The 21,389-nt window shown below is 39.5% G+C and overlaps 2 protein-coding genes across 2 annotated transcripts in view; both read left to right on the forward strand.

Moving 5' to 3' along the window:
- Positions 1–21,389, forward strand: part of LOC126335871 (uncharacterized) — a 1,498,073-nt gene that overhangs the window by 1,111,535 nt on the left and 365,149 nt on the right. The gene's annotated exons all lie outside the window — the stretch shown is intronic.
- Positions 19,847–21,389, forward strand: part of LOC126331570 (uncharacterized) — a 308,007-nt gene continuing 306,464 nt past the window's right edge. Inside the window, exon 1 of the mRNA XM_049996504.1 lies at positions 19,847–20,318. The gene's annotated coding sequence lies outside the window, so the exon portion shown is untranslated. The remainder of the gene's footprint in view (positions 20,319–21,389) is intronic.

Consider the following 21,389-nt stretch of genomic DNA (forward strand, 5'->3'; position numbering starts at 1 on the left):
TCGTAGGTTTGTAGAGGTATCTGACATTAGATATCTAAGCACAGGTCGATGGTGGTGCCCGATGACGACCTAGACGGGTTACACTGAATTTACATCAGGCGAATTTGGTCGCTGATACATAAACCTGAGTTCGCTATAATGCTTCTCAAAGTGTTGTAGTTTGGTTCTGGCTTCGAGCCACGAGCGATTAGACTGCTGAAAGATTGCATCACGTCGGAGAAGACATCAAACATGAAGGTACGCAGGTGATTCGCAGCTTTCACTGTGTCTTAGATTACTGCTACAAATCCCATGCAAGCGCTTGAGGATGTCTCCCTTAGCATAAAATTGCTCCCATAATCCTGCGTCCGTAGCGTGCTGCACGTTTCGGGCCTCCGTTCACCTCGATGACGGCGTTAGTGGAGACGACAGTCAACTTATTGTAGCAAAAATGTGATTCATCCGAAGAGCCAACACGTTTCCATTGACTGACGGTCAATCCCAAAGGTCCCGTGTCCACTTCACTCGTAGTGGACGATGTCGTTGCGTCAGCTTGTGAATACGTAGGGTGGTCTGCTGCGGAGCTCCATGTTCGACAATGTACGATGAAAGGTGTACTCCGGAACATTGGTGCGTGCACCAGCATTTTGCTCTTCCGCCAAAGATGCCACAGGTCACCATATGACCTACTTTACCGAGCAGACAAGCCCCAGAAGCCCAGGTTTTGTGAAGAGTGGACGTCCAACCATTTAGCACTTAGTGGTAATTTTACTGTCCTTCTACTCCTTTCCGTAGATGCTCACGGCAGTAGCATGTGAACATTCGGCCAGCTTCGCCATTTCCGAGATACTCGCTAGTACGCTCTGTGTGATAATAACCTGCCCTTTTTGTAAGTCACTTATCCCATTGGAATTCCTCATTAGCAGCCCATATCCTCGCTAGAGTGATCCCCCGTCCGTGTCTGCTTGGCTTACATACTTTCGTTACGTCAAGTGTGCGCAACGCCAACAGGCTGCGTCTACTGTTGCGGTGGGTGTAATTTTTCCTCCTATCTATGTAATTATGTAGTTCTCAATTCGTTAGAGCAATCAATCATTCATAATAGGAAACAGTCATAACTCAGTCACTCAAATTGATTCAGAAATTTTACTTGTTAGGATGGAATCAGGCGATGATTCTTCTTCTCTGCAGGGTCGTGCTTTGCGGCAGTCTGCTAATCTGTACAAATAAAATGCCTCGTATTTTTGGGAGCGAGGTATAATCAGTCGGGAAACCTCAGATCAAGCGGATATTTGGCTTTGACCTTGCGAAGAAGTAATGGAGCTCTTGGATTATTAAATGCCTTTTCGTATCCAGTCTTTCGGAAGTTCCCTTCTGATTAACAACTACGCAATATATCGATGAATATCATTAATTCTCAAATGTCAAATAATGTAAATTGTTACACGCCTTTTGAATGAAGGAGCAATATATATATATATATATATATATATATATATATATATATATATATATATATATATTTCTCCTTCATTCAAAAGGTGTGTAACAATTTATATATATATATATATATATATATATATATATATATATATATATCCCTTTTAATCATACAATTTCGTATCAATTATCTTTTGTCATAAATCTCAATATTCAGACTACAGTTCTTCAAACATTGCTCAGGCTAATCGGCACGAAGACAATCTCGGAAGCTTTTTTCTAACAACCACCAGAGAGAGTACTACAAAGAATAATTATGCGCTCATGGCATAGCTATTGTATGAAACTACTTTGCGTATGGATTCTGCGAGTATGAAGATAGAAAATTAGTAAACGTCATTCAAGGGTAGAATTATATCAGAAGAAGTCATCGAATATAAAGAGATATTACATGGGCAGTGGTCATAATGTTTTGGCTGATCAGTGTATAACTTCTGTATAAAATTCTTACAGCTTCCACAATAACCATACTTTTTGTTGCACTCTTCTGTCGATCTTATGTTTATAGATAGTGAATTTAGAAATCAGGGACTACGCTGGACACCATGTACGTTGCCTTCAGCCCGGCACAGTCGAGGCTTTCGTCGCTTCACTACAGTGTTGCACGTATTGCCAAAGATAAGGATGATTGGAGGCGATCTCGAGCCTGCTGTGATGAGCTGCGTGAGATGTTTGCTTTACGACGTCAGGCATCACCACCCTAGTTCATCTTTACGAGGCTGTGACCGCAGCGCCGCCGCAGATTGCTGCAATGCCACCCGCTCTGCGCCGGGAAGAAGCCGTCGCGACGCTGCCAGATTAAGCTGGCTAGACCGCTGCAGGCCCACATAAGGAGACTTACACGACTCTCGCCACTTTGACAGGAGGCGCCCTGTGGGACGCTCCAACACAGCGCTGGTAAACTCCCGTTAAACTGCGGCCGCGCTTCTCCGACCTCCCGTGGTCCCACTGATCATTTTCAGATTAACCCCGGGACAACGTCGATTGAACTCACAGGCCTAAACTTGCACTTATTACTTTGGAACTGAGGTCAGCGATAATTTTATAAAATTCGGGGAACTGTTTCAGTTAATTTCTTTCTTGCCACAACAGTTTTTGGCAGCGCATTGACTTCTTCAGGTCATGTTAACATATAAGTCCTGTCAAGAAGATTTATGCGATCTCAGATTTTATGGTTTTTCTTACACAGAGCCGGCCGCGGTGGTCTCGCGGTTCTAGGCGCGCAGTTCGGAACCGCGCGACTGCTACGGTCGCAGGTTCGAATCCTGCCTCGGGCATGGATGTGTGTGATGTCCTTAGGTTAGTTAGGTTTAAGTAGTTCTAAGTTCTAGGGGACTGATGCCCACAGCTGTTAAGTCCCATAGTGCTCAGAGCCAATCTTACACAGATGCCACACAAATGGTTCTATGGCTTTCACGTTTTGTTACAACGTTGCTACGCATACCCTCTAGCAGAACGGGGCTCAACGAAAATTTTATCTCTCGAAGGGAGGAATACAGTTTTTACTGTGGAACATTACATCCTGCGTGTGTGGTGAGAGTGTGCCACTACTCATCTGAGGCTCAAACGAATGAAAAAAAGTTGTGGCTCAATCTTACCTCTCACTGACTCACCAGGAATACGATTTTCACTTGCACAATCACTATAAATTTGCAGTTCTGGGGGAAGAAAATATTTTTTCAACTTAATTTCAGGAAAAAAATAAATTTGTTTCGGAATTGCACTGAACCGTTAAAAAACATTATTGAACGATTACGTTGCATCAGTTATAACGTACAAAACAGCAATATCTGTCATGTTTCAGATTTTTTAATGCTCTGAGTAACAAAGTCGTCTAATCACAATCAAACTATCCCTGATACTTTATGTATCGTGGAAAGTAACCAATTTTTCCTTAGTTCGAAAAGTTTAATTCAAGTAATGATATGGGAAAATCATACGTTGACAAGCATATCAAACGAGAAACAATCATCCTCTTTACTCTGGTAGAAAATACAGTTTCTCTAACTAAAGTCCTAGTAAAAACCCTTATATTTGATGTTAAGGGATTTGCAATGTGTGCCATATAACCAACGGACATAACAATTATTTCTGTCAGTGGCGGTAGGTACCTGCTAGCAACTCTTAAAATGGAAGTGGAACCTAATATTTCTATTATCTAACAATTAAGTACCATCTAACATAGGTATCTAGGTAATAGAAGTATGTTTAAGAAATAATGACAAGGACTCCGATGATAAAATGAAATTAAAATGTCGCCTGAACTCTCTTTTTAGCAGCTTCCCTGATGGATATCTTCCTATTCTTTATTTCATCCAATAAGAGGCATAAATGTCCATCAGGGTAACTGCGACACCGCCGCCCTTCGACCTCTCTCGTGTATGCACAACCCAAATGTATAATAAGAAAGGAAAATTGAGGAAAAAATTAGTGGCACACACTCAGTTCCATAAATGTTGTCTTCTGAGATCTTTATATGTTATATGGTAACTGTTCAATTTATGAAAACGACATTACACAGTCATCTTCTACGATAGTTATAGCATTGGTGTACTAACTTACCATCTCATTAATTAAATTACTTTACAGGTTACAAACAGGACTGCCGGCCGCGGTGGTCTCGCGGTTCTAGGCGCGCAGTCCGGAACCGTGAGACTGCTACGGTCGCAGGTGCGAATCCTGCCTCGGGCATGGATGTGTGTGATGTCCTTAGGTTAGTTAGGTTTAAGTAGTTCTGAGTTCTAGGGGACTGATGACCACAGCAGTTGAGTCCCATAGTGCTCAGAGCCATTTGAACCATGTGAACAAACAGGACTATATCAAGTTATCAATAAAACGCATGTGAAGCAGCCACCAATCTGAGTAGATACTGATAGCGGGGATGAGGCTAAATAGACATGGAAACGAGTCCACCGTGACCGTAGGCGACATTAGCGAACCTTAGCGCCCAGATGGAAACCCCTACTTCCGCAGAAAAACCGCGAGATGGCACGTAAGCGTCAAATCCGTCGTTGGCATATTCATACCCACTTAGGCACAATCTCACCCCTTTTGAAAATATATATTTAAGGTGAGCGAAGACAGGAGATTTTTATCTTACGCAAACGAACTAAAAGTTTACATTGGCATCAGTTGTAAGCTGTTGGCTCATGTAGTTGTCAGTAGGGTTGTATCTAGCTCGCTCGTTCGCTCGCTCATCGAGAGTTCAACGCTGCTCCTCCTATAGGTCAAAAATTGGTCGACGGGCTCAGAAGTTTCACGGATTTGGAAAACACAGCAACCACCCAAGATATTCGAGCACGAGAAGGGCTCTCCGAAGTTTCGTGTGTATCGCACAATGTCCCTAAAAACGATTTACAGACCGTACTTTCTTACGGGACAGGTGGTTACAGGTAGCACGTATACGTGTGTGATGGACATCTGTCTTTTTCCACAGTTACAATAACTTACATAAACTTTCGTTTTCCAATAGACCGGAGCAACGCCGCATTCGCTCGTGAATGCCGCAGCTACAGCCGCGAGTAGCGCACGGTTCTCTCATTGCACCATTGGCCTTTAAGGTTCCCCTGACGACACTGTACGTGATTTGGGTTTTATGGGTCTTTGTAAAAGATCCTGTTTATGTATCGGCCCCTTCCCCTATTGCCCGCCCCCTCCCCCCACATCCCCACAACTACTAATAACCTGAAGTGAACAACGACGCAGTATAAGAAACCAGTAAATGCACTATCTCTAGGCACGCTCGGAAAAGTATAAGACTATTTTGACTGTCATTTGAATGTTTGTCGTGTACATCAGGCATTCATGAAAGTTAAATGAAAACTTCGATACCTTAACTGCAAAAAGTATCCCAGTGTTGTATACCCGTGCATGTGTGAGCTTACATTTAAACGATACACTCTTGTAAAACTATAAGGTCCTTTTCAGAATAAAAACTTTATAATTCTACTCATGAGCTAAATTTCACCCCAAGTTTCTGTCTTCATTCATGTAGAAAATCGAGATAAATATTTTTTGAACACCCAGTATTATACTATGCGAAAGACTTGTCTGAAGTACGATACCTATCTATGCTTACCTGATAAGAACAACGTTACATAAAAGGTCCACTTATTTTCAGCACCCGTAAATGAATGTCTTTCGAGCAACTGAAACAGCATATAAAACATTGCCTGATACATATTAACATCGTATTGAATTTTTAGTATCGCGGGTGACGTTTCCCCTCCTACTATTAATCTGACGCACCTCATAAAATCTCTGCACCTATAAAAAGAAGTGCTGTACAAAATATATTTTACTATCGGTACATGGGCACCGCGCGTTCGCAGAGTTCTGCTGGAGTACATCATGCCAGTTTATTTTGGTTAACATAAAGTGACTGCAGCAGAACTTGTGTGCTGCTCCTTCACAAACACTCATCATAATATCATTGGCCTGCTGAATAAGTGTACCATCCAAAATATATCACAAAAGACATCGTTGTATCAGATGTACATGTGTACTACTTGTTCTGTAGCCTCTTTTATAATAATGCACAAGTGATGTTTAGAAACATTTTCAGTGCATGTGGGATGTTCACTTAGCTGCGATGTGACATTATCTCTACATATTATTAATTTAAGTTCCTTGTTGCATTTTTCTACTTGTATGTGAAGTCTCGTCTCAGCAACTTTTTTCATATGCTCTTCACTAATAGGCAAACTCATTGACAAGGAATGTTGGTGTACATAATTTATAATTATAATTATATATGTTGAGTGTGTAATATATGTCATTGCTATGTGTTCCATATTTAATACGCGTTTACAGTAAGATCTCGACGCAATGATGGCTGATGCAAGCCGGTCAGCAACAGAGGAGGCCGTATCTGGTGGGAAAAACAGTAAACAGCCGCCACAACTCTAGAGAGCAACAAAGACCGACCCAAATGTATATACACAATGTTTGATTTGTGACGGGGCGCTCTGGTACGCCGTACCGGTACCCCTAACCAAACAAAAGCTTTAAAATAACGTTTTAAGTTGCGTACACAAAAAATTAAAAAAGCACTCCCGGAAGTCCATAGTATCGGAATCTCTTTTTAAAATTAAACCCGGAATTGCCCTCGTATACAGTCTGCCAATTTTCTATTAGAAATGTATAATTTCTGTGCGCTGGGCGCAGCTGCTTCTCGTATCTGTGACGCGTTTTTGTAAACATCTCTATGGCAACACCTCTTCATAGCTTCTTAGCACTATAGACGGCACCTGTTTCTGCTTACAGCCGTTTGCGCTTTGTAGGTGAGACGTGTCAAAAATGCTGCCAGGTGTCAGGGATTTCCTCAAGGTGACTAGACACTACCAGCGTCTTAATAGTAAAGAGTAGATGTATTAAAATTTCATGCATGATGAGTCATTTTTTCAAGCATCTCATTGTTTACGACGTCACACCTCTTGAATCATGTGTAAGGTTGTAAGGAGTGTGGCAGAACTCTCCCTTACATTGAAAACAATATAGCTAACTGAAAGCTATTCTTTGCATTGAGTACGCACTCAGATATCCATAATAAGAATCTGAGGGCGAAACATGGGAACGTGATTACAACCAATGTTGTGAGACGAGGTCTGTCTGCGAGAGTGGAAGTAGCAGTGTCGGTTGACAGCTCGGAGACAGAAGACGTGTCATGCTGACCTCACGTCGTTCACGGCAGATCTTACCACACTCAAGGGCTGATTTCATTTATGTAGCTAGGAGAGATTTAGATAGCTTAACTAAGCTTGAAGATAGAATTCACGGTAAAATTCGCAATCATAGCGCAAAAGCAATTGCAGGGCTAGGCTCGTGACTGTTAGTCCGAATTTACAATAATCCGATGTTTTGCTTGTCAGTTAAAGAAGTCTCCTTATCCTCCAAATAATAATAATTACTCTCCACACCTAAATAATATGCTGCGGTTATTAAATGTTAATATAACTTTGAAATTTATATAATTTGTTAATCTGGCACTCAGCCATATTAATACTTATGTAATTGTCATTTTCTATTATTGGTTTTTAAAGTTTTAAGTAGACTTAATTAACTTAATTAATGAAATCCATTCTCACAAGTTATTTAGTAGTTAACAGGACACAAGCAAACTCGTTTTTCTTAAATTCATTCTTAGTAAGAATAAGATTTAGCCGCTGCTGCTGCATGCTCCTGCGAATTGCTGTAAACCATTGGAAAAAAGCAGTCATCTAAAGAGGTGAGTGCAAAACTTATGGCCAAACAGAGGCACTGACACACTACAAGATGTCATGTACTCTAATCCAGTAAATTCCGTTGCACAAGTCAGATTTCGTATCACTTGTAAAATTCTTATTCAAAAACGCAGTCAGACTGCTTAGGTATTCAATGTTACAGGCTCATTTGTTCCTGTAGTTTTTTGTATTCAAATGCGCAGTCAGATAGCTTATCCAAATGTTAGTTTTAAGTTATTCATGTAACGATCTGTCGAGGGCTTAAATGTCAGTGAAACTGACACACATACCACACGCACACAGTGTTAGGCAGCTTAGATTCCGCTTACTGATAGCACAGGTTTGCTTATCGAGTCCATTTTCACAGACGAACATAGGCAAATATATTGTAGGAACGTCACATCTTGGTTGCATATACGTTACAAGGTACATTCATCGTCATATGTGAATAAGGTCTGGGAAATATCTTGCGAGTAGATTTATTAGGAAAGAAATGATAAATTTAAACATAATGCACAATGCAGCAGTTTTTCATGTATCTCATTCTTTATGACGTCATATCTCCTAAAGTATGTGTGCTACCATCAGACTCAATTTTGTAAGTGCTTTTTAGCGTCAAATGTTCATATTTTGTGTGAAATTTGTTACGGATAGAGTTATTATCATACAAGTAATAGCTTTAAACATAATGCATTATGCGGCAATTTTTAATACATCTCATTATTTATAAAGTCTTATCTCATGATCTACTGTATGGTAGGTAGTATACGGTTTTCAATAATAGACTGATTCATCACGAAGGCTTTTGTACAGTGTGTTACAAAAAGGCTCCAATAATTTGAGAGGTTATAGTACAGAGCAGAACAAGGAAAAAATGCCGCCCTGCAAATATGAGCTCTCAAACGCCTTCCTTAAGAATTATGAGCACGTTTCTAGTGAATAGGATGTGTTTCATGGTATCGAAGATGAACAATTCAGATCATTTTTGTCTTGTTGCGGTCCATACCACCACCTCTCAAAATATTCGAAACTTTTTTGACACCTTGTGTAAATTATTACTGCTACACCAGACAAACAGTGTGGCCGTAGATAGTTAGTGTCATCCATGAGGGGCCTAGACAGTTCGCTAGGACGAAAATATTTATCACCAGCACTAAACGATATTACAAGCGCTAAATGCAGGTTCTTCTGAAACACAGACGAGTTATCTACCTAAGTATTTTCATAGCTCTTTTCTTCTTCTTCTTTTTCGCGGATGGATTACCTAGGACCACGCGTAATCAACATCTGTTGGCCTTCCTTTCGCCCAGTATTCCTTCATACGCAACGAATGGTCTAGCTTCCGTTGCGTAAACCACGTATGTTGGTTAGTTTTTCTGTCTTCTCCCTCAAAACCCCGTGTGTTTTATTTAAAATATTTCTGTATAATCCTCCAGTTTTTCAAATCCTTCTATATCTTCCTTTCCCCGAGACATATTAATCTATCTTTGAGTTGTCTCTGATATCAATAGCTTCAAAACCAGTATAAGTACTTCAGCGTAATTCCTACAACTTTAACCCAGTTCATAGTAAGAACGTTTTGCCCTGTAATACAGAAAAAAATCCCGCCAACGCTCTCTCTCTTCCTGTTCAATGTCACCTTCTGAAGAATGACCTCTTTCTTTTCGTCATCGTTTGATGGAAACCTCCCAACTGATGCGTAATACAATTATACTTTACATATACTAACAAGTTGTGCTATACTTGAGTTGAAAATTTTAGATGTGGAAAATGTTTAATCTGGAAATCACGAGAAATCACGAGAAAATTAAGGTCATCTCCTCATCAATGTAACGGTCGTCAAATAGAAATTATTCCCTGTTTTACTGTCCCATGCTTTGTTCCACCGTGGGCTATTGGTAGTTTCCATTAAACAGACAAATATTCACAGTGCACTGCCCATGCTGTGTTTTGCATATAAGTAATTAGCCACAAGGCTAGTCCAGCGATTTCAGCGAAACTAAAGCGTAACCGTTCTGGTTCTTTTATTCAAATCTGCATCGCTTGCGGTATTATCAATAGGGGAATGTACACCAATTCAGGCGTATATTCGTTAGTGACTAGAGTTCGGAAGGTAAATATTTTTCCAACAATTGTTTTCAAATTTTCTCCAGCATTTGGACTATAGGTTGTTTTTTCTCGTGACATCAAACAGCGGGTAAAGTGTTTACGTAACCACTGTAGTGATTACCTCGTGAGGGTCTCCACAGAAAATTGACAGGCTGGGGTTGTTACGAGTTAATTCATCCAAGTATTTGTTTAGGTAAGGCCATAACTGCTTACATGGCGTCGTATGTCGTTAGATCACATGTTCCTGAGGCGATTTTCTGTAACCTTAAAACGAATAATGGAGCAGCGACCATTTTCACTTGAAATTAATGGAAAGTACAGATAGCATATTAGACGAAACTGAATGTAGATATCAACAAACCAAGAACAGAACAAGCTTCTTTTCATTGTCAAGTCATCATCAGTGGCTCTTGATGACTACGAAAGTAAGATATAAAGTTCTGAAATACTGCATTCTTTCAGTCCAAATTGTGTTTATTTTTCCACATAGTATCATTCTTTAGCTCTAAACCGTTGTCCAATGTTTATCTGGTGTTTGCTGTACGATTCATATTAAATATGCAGTTCTCCTCCTTCTGATATATTCTTGCTGTCAGCTGTTTAATGACTGACCATCAGTGACATATTGTGAACTTCACAATGTTTTTAACTAACGACGCAATTTTGGGTTATCCACCAAATGAAGCTCTATCACGATTAGGTTCAGCTACGCATTTCTTAACTGCCGACAATGAAAAATCAGATTCCTTACTAATCTTCAGTAGCTTAGGGTGAATTTCCGTTGGTGTCAAATCATCCAAAACTGTTAATTTTATGACTGTTCGGTATTCCATTTCATCTATGTGATCGAAAACCACTCGATAACACCACCTGTGACAACAGTGTAAAAATAAACTATTTCAAGTTGACTTAAGTTATTGCGCAACATTTAGCAACATGACGAAGTGATACTTTATTGATACCAATGTCATCACTACAAAAGATCGTTATCTTTTCCAAATCTTAATAAACAATATTTCATTCAGACTATACTTTTCTTTGTGAATGTATCAGTTCTATCATAAGTTACCAGATCACATGTTCATGTTGCCTGTTTCTGAGAACCAACGTGCTTGCTTGTTTCTAATATACAATAATATTGTGTGACAGAGTGCGTTCAAACTGAACAAGACTGTAAGATAATAGAAAGCATAGCGAACGCACTGCCATAGTATTGGTTTTCCTCGTGAACCTGGTAACATATTCATATCATTGTATGTGGTGAGATTTGAAACCGATGATAGTTTTTGCTTCTGTACACTTGAGGTTTGTGAAAGTTTTAGTCGTTTATACCCTCTGATATTTCCCAGCTGTGATAGTTAATGGACTGTTATTGTTGTTTCCACCATTTTTATAAGTTTTATTTATTTTAATCGATACTCCATCCGTTCTATTTCATAACCCTACTAGACATTCATCAAAATGTCATGTTCCATCTCAAGTACTGGTATCTTGTATCGCTATATAAGCATTACAATCCAGTAACGGATATCAAGTTAGTAAGACAGATGCTTGCATTCTTAGCATTTGAAAAAACTAAGGTTTATCCGTGCGGCAAATTAGCATGGTCATGATCGCAAGTGTATGTTTCCAAAGATACGTTACCCGTGATAAAAAGCACGCCAGTGCCACAAACTGCTTAGCATAGGAAAGGGTGGTTTTTAACGTATTTTAAAACTCCATTTTGTGTTAGAAAGAGTTAATTTCATTGTATTCATTTTATTTCCACAGAACACGCCACTGCTCACGTGTAGCTCTAAATGTTTTGCGTTTCTTTTGACGTATCCCTGTGCGTCGTTTGTTTTTGTGAGTAAAGGTTGAAATTAACATTGCAAGATACATTATAAAATATGCTGTAAAAACAACTGACAAGTTTTAAACTTGCCTCCCTACGCAGACGTTGAAGATACGAATGCAAAGTATAACAGCAGCCGATTTAAGCTAACAGGATTGTACTTAAAACATCATAAGCTAACTTATGTAATCCATGCAATGTTCGGAACAATCATAAAACTGTATATTACTGCAATGTAGGAAGCAAGTAAAACTTACATCGACAAACATAGTTCGAGGGAAAATTAATCAGACAATATGTAGAAGTTAAGCTCCAGCATAAACTCGGTAAAAGTAATGAAATGGGAAAACATCGGGTATAATCTTCAACAGAACGTAATTTAATAACTGCTAACAACTGGTTTAAGAATTATGAAAGAAGTTTGTAAGTTTGTATACATGGAAGAGACCTGGAGACACCGGCAGGTTACAACTAGATTTCGCAGTGGTTAAACGTACGCTTAGAAAACAGATTGTTGCCTGCAATGTATTTCTATGGACACATGTTGATTCCAGCCATAACTAAATGGTTCTTAACTACAGATTAGAACTGCAGATCTTACAGAAGGGTAGAAAATTATTGAGATGATACCTGGATAAATTGAAAGAACCATAAATATTTCAGAGTTTCGAGGAGAGCATCAGGCAGCAATTAACCGAAAAACCGAAAAGAAATACACTAGAAGTGGGGTGGGTAACTTCGGAAGATGAAATAATGAAGGCAACAGATGGTCAAGTACATAAAAAATCAAGGCGCAGCAGAAATCCTTAAGTAACTCACAAGATAGTGAATTTCATTGAGAAAAAGGAGTAAATATAAAAGTTCAGCAAATGAAGTAGCCAAAAGGGAATACAGGCATCTAAAAAATGAGATTGGCAGAAGTGCAAAGTGACAAAGCAGAAATTACTGCAGGAGAAAATCAGAGCTGTTGTAGTACTCATGACCATGGGTAAAATAGGTGCTCCCACAGGAAAACTAAATTTTGGAGAGATGAGAAGCGGCTGTATTCATACCAAGAGCTCAGATCGAAAACCTGTACTAATCAAATAAGGGAAAACTAAAAAGTGGAAGGAATGTATCGAAGAACTATGCAGGAGAAATGAAAGTGGAGATAATACTATGGAAACCGAGGGAGGTGACGCATTGGTTAGCGCACTGGATTCGCATTCGGGAGAGCGAAGGCTTAAATCCCCATTCGGCCATCCAGACCTAGGTTTTCAGTAATGTCTGTTAATCGCTCCCTGAAAAAACCAGGATGGTTGCTTTGAGAAGGGCACGGCCGATTTCCTTACGTATCCCTATGCAATCGGAGGTTGTCCTGTGTCTCTAATGGCCGAGTTGTCAACGGGATGTTACACTCTCATCTTCCTTGTATTTTGGAAAAACGAGGTAGATGAAGATCTGACCGGAGATATGATACTGCGATAAGAATTTGACACAGCACTGAGAGACCTCAGTTGAAACAGAGCTCCAGATCAAAAGCAACCCCGTCGATATTACTGAGATCCGTAGGAGAGCTGGCTATAACAAAACTTTTCTACATCGTATGCTACAAACATAATACTGGCGAAATATCAACAGACTTCAAAAAGACTTAATAATGCCATCTCCAAAGAAGGAATGTGATGACAAGTATGGATATTACCAAAGAACCTGTTTACTGCAAAATGCTGTCAAGAAATGTTAACAGTAGAGTGGAAAAACTATAATAGTCCCACCTCGGGAAGATCGTTCTGTTAACTACCTCATCATTAATTATCCGATCTACCCATCTAATCTTCAACATCCTTTGTATCACCACATTCCAAAAGCTTATATTGTCTTCTTGTTTGTGCATAGGAATACTTCGGACAATCACTTCCAGAAAAAATTTCCCAACACATAAATTTATTTATTAAATAAAAATTTTTTAAGACAAAAACTTTTAATGCCTAGATCGCAATGTCAGGCTTCACCAGTAATTTGCCTAGCCGAACTATACAGGACGTAAACAATTTATTTAAAATTAGGCACAAAATTACAACTGAAGTGCTAAAATTAAGTGTAATAATAAATATACTACATTTGGCATTATCCTCAAATATGCCACAGTTAATGTCAACAGCACCTCATGTACCAGACTGTGGCTTAAACTTCTAATATGTGAGTCCTATAAGATTACATCCATTTTGACCAAGGAAACCAGGCGTCTAAAACTACGATTACAGAACACTACGTGACGTGACGGATTTCATCGTATTACTCTCAATGTTAGTCTACTTGTGGAGAGACACCTTTACCTTTCGTAATAGACATGATAAAAAGATTTCTTATTTATGCATAGAACAGAATGCAGTTACAGAACAGTTGATTCAAAGTACACCAGTTTCATGGTAGCGTAGTTAGTTAGACGCATATAGATTTTTGTTTAAAGATGAAGAGGAATTTATTAACGAAGGTCTGGGTCTCAACGTTGTTCCTACACTTAGGTCCGATAAGTTAAAAGAAATAATTCTTGAGATTAAAATGGCCGTGAAGTAAGCTAAAGTTAAAAAGTTTAATGCCACCAATGTTGCCATTAAAACAAAAAAATGTTAGCAATGCAGATAAAGTCAAACACATCATCTAATAAATAACCTTAACAGGAAACTTAGAACAGAACGAGCTATAGACAAGGATAATGTCACAGTCATTGCTTAGGTTGAAGATTATTGTATCAGCAAAATCGAAGTATTCCTAAATTCCAATTGTATCACTGATGTAAAAAAGGATCCTACCAATGCCTTTCAAACTAATCTTGAAAGAAAAATAATTTTCCTATTTTCGGACACGGAAAAAAGATCTGTTAAAATGATGAATCCTACTATTCCACAATTAGGTTCACACATAAAGGTGCATAAAATAAAAGAATATATAAGGTCTACAGTTAAAAATGTTACATTCCTCAGTTACGGTCTGAATCGAGTACTGAACAAAAAACTGAAATAGATCGTCACTTTTCAGAGTTCATACAATGTAAAAAGCAGTTGCAAACATGCTATCGCGCAGGCTGACATTAAAGTACCCGATAACTTTAAAGTTGTGCCCCTACATATGGCCAACTTAAACATCAACGTTTCCATAAAAAAGTGGTATTTTAAAAAATAATTTGCTGACACATAAAAAACTGAGTGTAGGTGGCATTATTTAGCTTATCGTACTGCAGGTATGTCATTACCCTACAACCATTTTGCTTTTAACGATAAGATTTATTATCAGATTCTCGGGCTTGCAATCGTCAGTAACTTAGCTGCCACCTTAGCTGGTCATGAAAATACATTCTTCCAAAGATACACATAAAACAGTACACTACAAGCTATATATGCATGACGTTCTTCTTTTATTTAATAGGAATGATGCTGTCATCAATAATTAGCCATCACTAATGAATAATATGCAGACAAAAATCAATTTCATATTGGAAATAAAACAGGCTTGTGCAATCAATTTTTTAGACTTGGCTATTACTAGACATAACAACAAACATATATTTGGTATTCACAGGAAACCTACATGCACTGATGTAATTATTAGCGGCCGCTAGTCACACCCATATAACTTTTTTTCCCTTGATTCGTCTCCTATTGCGGCTTCCGTTGCAACAGTGTGAATTTGACAAAGAATTTGCCATCCTTGAACAAATCGTAACCTGTCACCTGTCACAGAAACATGAGTAATGGTTCCGCAAGTAAGGTGTTAGGATTGGAATTCAGACTATTAATAGGCTTAAAGCATGCATACGAAATCGGATAGGCCCAAGTCCAATAAGTTCCAAAAATAGAATGTTTACAGGATTAATTGCAACGACTGCGTCAGTCACTATATTGGATAGACAGGGCGCTCTTTTGACATGCGTTATAGGGAACCTAGCTATTACCAAAATAAAGTTGCTTTTCCCTCGCATATTGCCACTGAAAGACTAACAGTGCAGGGCACTGATCATGAGCTAGATATACTACTTCATGTTCCAAAGGGAAGAAAACTTCATTTTCTCGGAGAATTGGACATTTATTCCAATATGAAGAAGGCCAAGGGCGCATATATCAAGGGACAAGGGGCGCCGAGACCCCTTCTCGCTCCCCCATAGCTATCAGGAAAATGAAGCAGTGTGGTGTAATCAAGAGTTTTTCTTATAAGGAAATGATTTCAAGTCGGTGTTATATGAGTTTTTAACCGGGTCGGATGGTAACTGCTTACAAGAACCTTTCGTCTCTCAGAATATTAAAAATGCTCTGTACCTTCAGGTGTAGCCCCACCCCATCTCACCTATAAACCGAATGTGGGCGTCCTTGAAGAACGCACCTGATAAAGTTTTGAATGAACAGCAGTAACTCTACCAGTCAAAACACATCACGAAGTTAGCAGTAAACCATGTGACGACTGTCTTGAAGCCACACATCCGCCTGTGTACACACCTAGCGTCACCAGTGAGCCAGCATAAGAATATCCCGCAACAAGGCCAGCCCAGGCTACTAGTAGTCTACAAGCAGGGTCAGCCAAAGACTCAGCAGTTTACAGTAGCTATCTGTGATTCTGATAATGTATAGAGACTAGGCTTTGATTGAAAGTCTTGTTGCCTGATGTACAGTGTAGTTTACATTACGAGTGCTTTTAATCATTTCTGCTTTCTGTCTAAGCACCCATTCATTCCTCGGCACCTAACTCAGGCGGATCCAACATTCCTTTTTATGTATACCTATTTTTTATTTGTGATGATTCGATCTTTGGTCGGTTTTTATAATTATTCACTTGTGGTATTTCATTAACTTCAAATTAAACAGTATCTTCATACTTATTTTTCATTTTTATTTATTTTGTATACACATTACACATACGATACAATTTATTATATTGCGTCAATCTTTGTAAATTCAAGCGCTGCCACGCCACCTGTCAGACTTGTAGACTTCTTCGGTTGGCGACGAGGAGGCCTTGCATAATTCACTTTGATTTGACGTGTCTCGCCATGCTGGTTGAGCTTCTGGCATTTTACTTTTAATCTTAAACTTTTGTATTTTTTGTAGGAATAACTAATCTATACGAATATACATCATGATGAATAACTCCTTTGTAAGCCACGGCATGGTGCTTTTCACTTATGTTTTGAACGTGTTATCATATAACTTCATTTTTAAAATTACCACATGCTGTTTGGTTTTTATGTTCACAGCTACGGAATAATTCTTGTTACCGTTGCATACACTTTTCTCACTTCACTATCTGCTGTAGAGTTGCAACCAATGGCCATTTCATGCAATTTTCAATAACGCAACTGACCATTTGCCTTATTTATACTTGCATTTTTCGAGATTATAGTATATTATTGATACTTTTAGCGCTACACTGTAGTTTGACTTTATTCTTTTTTTGTCGTTTGATTGTTACGTAGCATTCGTCTTTTACGTATGTGTTGTCAGTTAATTATGTAGATAGCTTCCCTGCCTTATAATTTTAACTTCAATCCCTCGTTATTTTTATAATTTAACAATTACTTCGATTTAGGTACAAGCTTTTTTAATATTTTTGATCTTGAATTTCTTTTTGGCATTCTTGCAACCTGAGGTCTTTAACAACATACTGTCCTAGTCTTATTGGTCCATAATACGAATGCATGTTATTGTATGACTGTAGCTAATGATGTTTTCTAATGCATATTCAACTCGTTTTTACGATTTGAACGGTAGGTCATATCTAAAGCAGTTGTATATTACTTATAAAACGCTGTTGAGTCGACTTGTTAAATGTTCGATTTTACTATTGTAATTGGCTCTCCTTATATATTTGGTTCAGCTGTTAAACATAGTTTATACGCTACTTTATTTTACACAATCTTTTTAGGCTACTTTTCCTCTACTTGTTTATAGATCTGAAGATGGTTGCAGAAGGCAAACGAAACTAGCAATCGAAACTGGTCATTATGCTTTTATTTTATAATGAAACCTGCAGTCTAGGAAATAAAATCTTTTTACATTAAAACATTTTTATTTAATAAATTACGTTAAGACTACTGTCTCCTTCCTGACAATATGACGCTTCACACATAAATTTATATTTGATGTAAACAAACTTGTCTTTTTCAGTGAAGTTTTTCTTGGTATTGCTCATCTGCACTTCATACTCTCCCCACATCGGTCATTGTCAGCAACTTTGGTGTTCAAATCGCAAAAATCTTATACCGCTGTAAGTGACTCATTTCCTAATCTAATTCCATCCGCACAAATTGATTTTCCTCGATTACATTCCGTTAACCTTGTTCTACTTTTGTTTAAATTCACCTTATAGTCTACCTTTAACCCACTATGAAACCAGCCATCAAAGTCCTTTGTCGTATCCGTCAGAATTAAAATGTCGTCGACAAACTTCACAGTTTTTATTTCTTCTCACTGAACTTCTATCTATTTCCGAATTTCGCTTTTGTTTCCTCTAAAGCGTGCACAATGTATGGGGTATGTAACATGCCTCACTCCGTTCTCAAATGGTTCAGAGCGCTATGGGACTCAACTGCTTTGGTCAACAGTCCCCTAGAACTTAGAACTACTTAAACCTAAGTAACCTAAGGACATCAAACACATCCATGCCCGAGGCAGGATTAAAACCTTCAACCGTAGCAGTCGCACGGTTCCGGACTGCGCGCCTAGAACCGCGAGACCACCGCGGCCGGCGTTCTCAAATACCGCTTCCCTTTCAGTGTAATTCAACACTTGTGATATCAGACTGTCGCTTGTAAACTTTATAGGTAACTTCTCGCTACGTGTATTTTTACTCTGCATGTTTCAATATTTCATCGAGCATACATCGAGCAACATAGTCTAATCTACAACAGCTGAAAACGTATGATATTATGGAAAGGGGAGAGGAAGTTGAAGAAGATGAGAAGGAAGATATGACTCTGCGTGAGGAATCTGATAGAGTACTGAAAGACATAAGTCGTAACAAGGCACCTGGAGTACGCGAAATTCCTACGGAATTATTGAGATCCTTGGGAGAACCACATGGTATACGATTTGTATGAGACAGGTGAAACATCTCTGTCTTGATGAAGAACGTAGTAGTTGCTATTTGCAGGAAGATGTGTGTGAATGTTAGTTGCGGAATGCTGACTCGAATGATTTACTAAAGAATGGAGAAATTGGTAGAGGTATCCTGTGGAGAAGTTACATTAAGGAAGAAAAATCTCCTAAGATTAGTGTTACTTCACGTGTTACTACAGTTACCTGGAACCGAAGTGACAGACGTGACAATATAAATTCCTTAAACATCATTCCACTTTTAAGAATATATTCTGGTCTCAAAAATTTTTGTAAATACCAAGATGTTTTCAAAAATTGTAACTCTGTGCAAAACATGGTAAGATAATCAAAGAAAGGAAATTGTCTTCTACAAAATTATGTTTATGAAAATGTCATCGACATAAACATAAATTTAAAAAAAGTCATCAACATTTGGCAGGCTGGTTTTCAATGGACTGAAATTCACTATAAGTTAGTAATGGCATGTTCTACAGCCATTCTCAAGAGCAACAGAAGAAAAATATCTTGCTTGTCATGGGAATAAGAATGCAGCTGAGGTCAGTGAGAAGCAGCGATGTACTGGTGCCACGGCTACAACAACCTATTCATGCGAACGCCTTTGATCGATTAACCTTTATAAAAGCAGTCAAGTGACAATATTCTCAAATCCTCCGAATGCCGTTGACAGTGTATTTTGACAGCAAGTGCGTCTACTTACGATGGACGCATCAGTAGGTCGTTATTATTTGGGCTTGAAAGCATGACAGTTGCCGGCCCATCTAAATACCTGTCGCTTCCTTGTGCGGTCGCGCAGCGCAGATTTAAGAGGCCCTTTGTGGAGGACACGCGCACTTGTTTATGTTTGCGGACGCGTCGTTCGTTTGTTCCCTTCCCATCATCTCCAGCGACGCCAACCTCTCCACCCTACCCCCACCACCAACCCTGTGGAGGGATGGATACCCGCTGACCCCTAGGGAGAAGCAAGCCGACGACGCGCAGAAAATCAATATGGCGGCGCTGCGCACATCGGAGCGGCGGGCACTGCGCATGCGCGCGGGAGCGCGCGCGGCCTCCCCACCACGAGGGCCCTTGTTGTCGCTCGGTTCTCGCCCCGTCAAGACGACGCACACAAACACACGGCTAAGTACGCTCAAAGGAATCAGCCGCTGAGGCGAGCTGCGAGCTGCCAGCCAGTTGCACACCCGTAAAGACGCCTCCGCCTCGTCTCGCCCACTGCGGGCAAGACGCCGCTGCGAGTCGCTCCTGCGTTTCCGCGGAAATCGCTGTACCGACCGCCTTCCGCCAGTCCTAGGATCCACGCCTTCGGCTTCGTTCGCTCCCGTGCCCATGTGGTGGCCCCGAGGAAGTTCTAAACGTAGCAGCTGCCTACCGCATCAGTTCGAAATAATACACCTAATGCTTTAATTGCGAACAGGCGCAGCTCTTCTGTTTCGCCGAAACTGCGCGGTAAACAGTTAAGTTCTCCGTCCTACTGGATGAAGATCCTTCTGCGGAGATGAAGGCATAGGCTTACAAGTGTGCAGTGTGTTCAGCCACTGACCTGCAACATTCGAAGACTTTTTTTTTAGCCAGACAGTAGCAACAAAGGTAAGACACTCACAGTCTAGATAAATATTTGCTTCTACCAGAATGAGACAAACTACTCCCTCACATAGGCCCAATGCGTACTTTGAAGTTTCTTCCAGTTCTACGACTTCCATTCATTAAATAATTATATTTGTTAACTATAATATTAACTGAGCTGTTTGACAGTTCGTTTCAAATGTAATCATTCTGCGAAAATATACAGCTTTCTTTCTTCTGTTTCAGCGTAGTTGCTTAATCTACGATAATTTAATGTTGATTCTTCGCTCGATACGCTCGTATGCTCCAGGGACGCGCGTCGCAATCGTACGCTTGCGTTTATGCTCGTGCTAATATCTCTCACATATCGAAATGATACCTTTTTGAAAAACTGTGGAAATAGTGACTGCACCGCAAGCGTTTGTCGCTTAACTCTTATGTGGAAATGTCTAGCTTTTTAGCGAGACGTATGCAAAGTTTCGTGCATCTCACACGTGGATCCGTGCCGCGCTTTAGCCAAAAGCGTGCAGCCAGCCCCTGAACTGGGGTCGATATACTCTCCCGCAGTATACACGCCTCCCTGCGTTATCTAACTACCGCCCAGGGCTCGGAGTTCACCCCAGTGGCCTACATATTCGCGTGCTTCCCGTAATCTCCGTTGCCATAACTTTCCGAGATAATAAAGTTGTCATCACTCGTTGCTCCTGCTCTGTTTTGTTTGTAGTTAACACTCTAAGAATTCTGACAAAGTTCTGTCATTTCGATGCGCATCGTCATTCTGTTACATGCTACGTTACAAATTATAATTCAGTACAAGCTACCTTTTTAAGTACCCGTAACGCACAAGAAGATATGTTTCTTTTTTTCGGACACAAGATAATTTATTTTTTAATAATACAATGTATTTTTACAGTTTCAACAGTTTGAAACAGACAACACATACCACTAGGACATTGTCAAAAATGGCATTTAATTTACTGCTTAATGGTAGGTTCTGACAGGAAAGCAGTTTTATTACGTCTGAAATATCTCTTATTTTGATCAAAAAATGTATTTCAGAATTTTTCATAAAATCCCTATACTGCAGCTCGGGTT

The sequence above is a fragment of the Schistocerca gregaria genome, chromosome 2 (genome assembly GCF_023897955.1).
Source record: "Schistocerca gregaria isolate iqSchGreg1 chromosome 2, iqSchGreg1.2, whole genome shotgun sequence".
Taxonomy (NCBI): Eukaryota; Metazoa; Arthropoda; class Insecta; order Orthoptera; family Acrididae; genus Schistocerca; species Schistocerca gregaria.